Raw genomic sequence first — 6000 nt, 5'->3', positions numbered from 1 at the left:
GTGCTACTTTCTTTCTGCCTAGAGCTTTTCCCACAAAAACCTGCTCTTGAAAGCTGAGGCGCAACAAATGGCAATTCAGGTTTTCCATGGATTGCTGTTTGCTCCCATTCAGCTTTAAAGAGCAGCTTTTCACAGGGAAAGCTTCAGAACAAAAATAAAATGGCACTCACAAAGCTTTAAAGTGCAAACCATGTGTGGAAAAAGCAGAAGGAACATAAATGTAGATAAGCCCCTAGGGCTTGGTATAACTTGGTGGTGGTGCTAAAGCAGCAGAAAAGCTATTTCTGCAAAAAGTTTCCCATGTGCAAAGGAATAAAAGGTACAGGAGCTCCAGGATCTGCTGAATATGACCAAGGTGTGGAGGGCAATTCCTTATCTGAAGATCTTGGAAAACTGTAATAAAATGAAGTAGGATAATTCTAAGGATCTTCACGAGACTGCATTTGAAATGACCTTTGAACAGAGGATATCAACAAGAACCTACTTCAGTCATCACATATTAGCAAACGTGTAGATGAACCTGGAGGAAGTAGCCAGATTCTGAATCAGTCACTTCCAAGCTTTATGCCTTGCTGAAATGGCATGTTTGCTGCCTGCATTTGTTTACAATTTAAAGGTAATGTAATGTGTGAAGCAGCCTTCTTTAAAAGGTAGCTTGTGAGAAGAAGGTTATAATTCTTCTTAGGACAATGTCACATTTTTGATAACCCAACAAATACATCTTTTTAAAAAGTATTAAATAACTTTCACATGTGTTTAGTGCAGATGGGTCCAGAGACAATGTCTGGCTTGACTTCACATATTTTTGATTAATTTATACATGTTTACACAATCAATATTCAAATACGTTGGCAAATATCCACCTACCAAACCACAATTTTTTCCCAAATGAAACTAGCAAATACTAGCAACACCTTAGTATTGTTTTGGAGGCAAGTGTTTTTCCCCCACTATTTATGCCTGTGTGATTATTGGTTGAATAAAATAAAAGCAAATCAGGCTTCTTTAACATAAATGAGAATTCTGCCTAGTGCTACATTAAATGTACCAGTTTAAGTGAAAACACTTAATGCCTTATAAATGCAAATGCTATTACTTTTGCATGTGATTGTTCATTGCTTAAGCCCCTTCTCCACTAAATCTCAGTAACCAACAACATTTGGTGATGGAGGGGCTATAATAGGGATGGCTTATGGCTTGACAGTTTCCCTGTCATGTTTGCTCTTGATTTGCAACAGAGAGCCTCTGAAATGAAAGGTTCAGGCTACTGTTTTCAATGAACAATGAAGCTCCGCCCCATATGTGTATGGCAATTATCTTATACATCTTGAAGTAGTTCTTCTATTTGACAGTTTCATATTCTTGAAAGGCAGCATAGTACTGTAGTTAAGAGACTAAATCACGAACCAGCAAGTGCTTAGTTAAAAACTTCACCTTTACAATAAGCTCATCTTGTGGCCTACGGCAAGCTGAACATTGCAGTGAGCTTACTTCCAGTGCTGGACCACTAAATGCAACAATAAATATTAATGATTTGAAATCTAAATTGATCAAATACATGGTTTGGAGAAATTGTACCAGTTCACCTAGGCTGTGGGAGGTATTCCGTTTATCTCCAAAATTGAGAAACCAGGTTGCTGGTGATTAGCCAACAGTGTGTTTCTTGAATGTCCAATTTCAAACCCTGAACAGAATACAAAACCGATTCCATCACATCTATTACTAGGCTAGAGGTTTTGTGAATGTTGAAAAAATAGATTTAAGAGATTTAATTCAAAAGTTAATGTGAAAAAAAGTTTTACAAGAAAATTAGGCCCAGTTTCATTATTATGCTTAGTGCACAACTTGGCATCACAATGAACACAGCTTTAGGACTGTGTGAAAAAGAATCATCTTCATCAACATCTCTCAAAGAGGGAAAGTTCTTTGGAATCTTTGACAAGACTGCCACCATGTGGTTTCATAGTAATGGTACACCACCAAAAGAAAAAGGGATATTAACATTTAACATTGACTATAGGAATGACTGAGATCAGCAACAAAGCTTGTTTGGCCTGCAATCATTTAGAAATAAAAAACAGTTCACTGCTCATTTTTAAGCTTAAATACAAATTTACTTTCCCCCTCCTGCTTTTCCTTGATTATATAAAAGGAAAATCTGAATTAGTCACCCAATAACATAGATCAGATAACTGAATTATTTTTTTGGAAACGAAGCTGAATATCAAAAGAATTATTGTACAAAAAGCATAAATGTGCTGGCAGTCTCCAATAAAGAAGTTAGGAAGACAAGATTGTTTTCTGATCTTCTCCCCACTCCTTTCTGCTGAGGTCCCTCTGATTGTGACAACTGCTGATGGAACAATGGATGAAATTAACAGGTTCCTGAGCCAGCCCTACCATTAGGCAAACTGAGGCAGTTGCCCCAAGGAATAGATACTGAGGGCAAGAAGTGATGGGACAATGTAGGAGAACAGAGATGTGTGCACCACATGGCCTGCCCTGCACCTCCCGTTAGCCTATTGCCCAAAGGTGTGTTGGAGGACACCATCCTCTAGCTAGCAATTTTAGTGCAGAATCTTAATTGTTGTTCAAAACAAAATAAAAAAATTCCTTCCAGTAGCACCTTAAAGACCAACTGAGTTAGTTCTAGGTATGAGCTTTCGTGTGCATGCACACTTCTTCAGATACACACACTGCATGCATGCACACGAAAGCTCATACCTAGAACTAACTCAGTTGGTCTTTAAGGTGCTACTGGAAGGAATTTTTTTATTTTGTTTTGACCATGGCAGACCAACACGGCTACCTATCTGTAACTTAATTGTTGTTGTTATTATAAACCCTGATCATAGGCTTGCCTTTACTTATATATAGTTATTTTGTCATGGCATTTTGGCAGAATGGTCCCTAACTTAGGATTTTATGTCTATTCCAGTTTAAACAACCCTATTAATGACAATAACATGTTGGGGTCTACTATAATTAGAAATCCATCTATATCCCAGTTTAGAATTAAGGATAGTGCATAATAGAGGGCAACTAATAAGTTAGAATTAGCCAACAATAAATTAAGAATTTTATTGTAAGGAGCATTCATCCACCAAGTGACTTGATATTTTACCTGGAATTACCTGGGCTTCTTGTATTTACCCAGAATCAATGCGCTTGTATTTTGGTAACTTCTTTTCTGTTTCCAAGCATCTTTGATATGTTTTTACAGACAATATTACTATAAAACAAATCACTACAGTAAACATATTGTTAAGGATTTGTGGGGTGCCTGGATTCCCTTTCACATTTCTGGATACCAAACATTGGGTTTAGCATGGTAAAATACAGGCGAAATCTGTATTCCTGTGTCCAGGCCACCCTGAATGGCCAAGTCGTTAAGCAAACAAAGACTGGTTGGTGACTCATCAAGGAAGCCATCAACAAAGCAAAGACTCTCTGCCAGATGCAGAGGGGTGGAGTCCCATCCTGGGCTAGGGATAGTTAGCAGGAGACAAAAGGCAGAATTGCAGGAGGGAGGGGCAGAACTGGAGTGGGCAATGATACATTTTGTTGTTGTTGTTTAGTCGTGTCTGACTCTTCGTGACCCCAGCACTCCTGTCTTCCACTGCCTCCCGCAGTTTGGTCAGACTCATGTTTGTAGCTCCGAGAACACTGTCCAACCATCTCGTCCTCTGTCGTCCCCTTCTCCTTGTGCCCTCAATCTTTCCCAACATCAGGGTCTTTTCCAGGGAGTCTTCTCTTCTCATGAGGTGGCCAAAGTATTGGAGCCTCAGCTTCAGGATCTGTCCTTCCAGTGAGCACTCAGGGCTAATTTCCTTAAGAATGGATGCGTTTGATCTTCTTGCAGTCATGGGACTCTCAAGAGTCTCCTCCAGCACCATAATTCAAAAGAATAAATTCTTCGGCAATCTGCCTTCTTTATGGTCCAGCTCTCACTTCCATACATCACTACTGGGAAAACCATAGCTTTAACTATACGGACCTTTGTTGGCAAGGTGATGTCTCTGCTTTTTAAGATGCTGTCTAGGTTTGCCATTGCCTTTCTCCCAAGGAGCAGGCGTCTTTTAATTTTGTGACTGCTGTCACCATCTGCAGTGATCATGGAGCCCAAGAAAGTAAAATCTCTCACTGCCTCCATTTCTTCCCCTTCTATTTGCCAGGAGGTGATGGGCCCAGTGGCCATGATCTTCGTTTTTTTGATGTTGAGCTTCAGACCATATTTTGCGCTCTCCTCTTTCACCCTCATTAAAAGGTTCTTTAATTCCTCCTCGCTTTCTGCCATCAATGTTGTGTCATCTGCATATCTGAGGTTGTTGATATTTCTTCTGGTGATCTTAATTTCGGCTTGGGATTCATCCAGCCCAGCCTTTCGCATGATGAATTCTGCATATAAGTTAAATAAGCAGGGAGACAATATACAGCCTTGCCGTACTCCTTTCCCAATTTTGAACCAATCAGTTGTTCCATATCCAGTTATAACTGTAGCTTCTTGTCCCACTTAATTTCTCAGGAGACAGATGAGGTGATCAAGCACTCCCATTTCTTTAAGAACTTGCCATAGTTTGCTGTGGTCGACAGTCAAAGGCTTTTGCATAGTCAATGAAGCAAAAGTAGATGTCTTTCTGGAACTCTCTAGCTTTCTCCATAATCCAGCACGTGTTTGCAATTTGGTCTCTGGTTCCTCTGCCTCTTCTAAATCCAGCTTGCACTTCTGGGAGTTCTTGGTCCATATACTGCTTGAGTCTTCCTTGTAGAATTTTAAGCATAACCTTGCTAGCATGTGAAATGAGTGCAATTGTGTGGTAGTTGGAGCATTCTTTGGCACTACCCTTCTTTGGGATTGGGATGTAGACTCATCTTCTCCAATCCTCTGACCACTGCTGAGTTTTCCAAACTTGCTGGCATATTGAGTGTAGCACCTTAACAGCATCATCTTTTAAAATTTTAAGTAGTTCAGCTGGAATACCATCACTTCCACTGGCCTTGTTATTTGCAGTGCTTTCTAAGGCCCATTTGACTTCACTCTCCAGGATGTCTGGCTCAAGGTCATCAACCACACTACCTGGGGTATACGAGACATCCATTTCTTTTTGGTATAGTTCCTCTGTGTATTCTTGCCACCTCTTCTTGATGTCTTCTGCTTCTGTTAGGTCCTTACCACTTTTGTCCTTTATTATGGTAATCTTTGTACGAAATGTCCCTTTCATATCTCCAATTTTCTTGAACAGATCTCTGGTTCTTCCCATTCTGTTGTTTTCCTCTATTTCTTTGCATTGCTCGTTTAAGAAGGCCTTCTTGTCTCTCCTTGCTATTTTTTGGAAATCTGCATTCAATTTCCTGTATCTTTCACTATCTCCCTCGCATTTTGCTTGCCTTCTCTCCTCCGCTATTTGTAAGGCCTCGTTGGACAGCCACTTTGCTTTCTTGTATTTCCTTTTCATTGGGATGGTTTTAGTTGCTGCCTCCTGTATAATGTTGCGAGCCTCCATCCATAGTTCTTCAGGCACTCTGTCCACCAAATCTAAATCCTTAAACCTGTTCCTCACTTCCACTGTGTATTCATAAGGGATTTGACTTAGATTGTATCTTACTGGCCCAGTGGTTTTTCCTACTTTCTTCAGTTTAAGCTTGAATTTTTCTATAAGAAGCTGATGATCTGAGCCACAGTCCGCTCCAGTCTTGTTTTTGCTGACTGTATAGAGCTTCTCCATCTTTGGCTGCAGAGAATATAATCAATCTGATTTCGATGCTGCCCATCTGGTGATATCCATGTGTAGAGTCGTCTCTTGTGTTGTTGGAAAAGAGTGTTTGCGATGACCAGCTTGTTCTCTTGGCAGAACTCTATTAGCCTTTGCCCTGCTTCATTTTGAACTCCAAGGCCAAACTTGCCAGTTGTTCCTTTTATCTCTTGACTCCCTACTTTAGCATTCCAATCCCCTATAATGAGAAGAACATCCTTCTTTGGTGTCAATTCTATAAGGTGTT

This window comes from Podarcis erhardii, assembly GCF_964252035.2.
Source record: "Podarcis erhardii genome assembly, chromosome: 2".
NCBI classification, from domain to species: domain Eukaryota; kingdom Metazoa; phylum Chordata; class Lepidosauria; order Squamata; family Lacertidae; genus Podarcis; species Podarcis erhardii.
The sequence above is the reverse complement of the archived record's forward strand: the minus strand, read 5'-3'. Positions refer to the sequence as shown.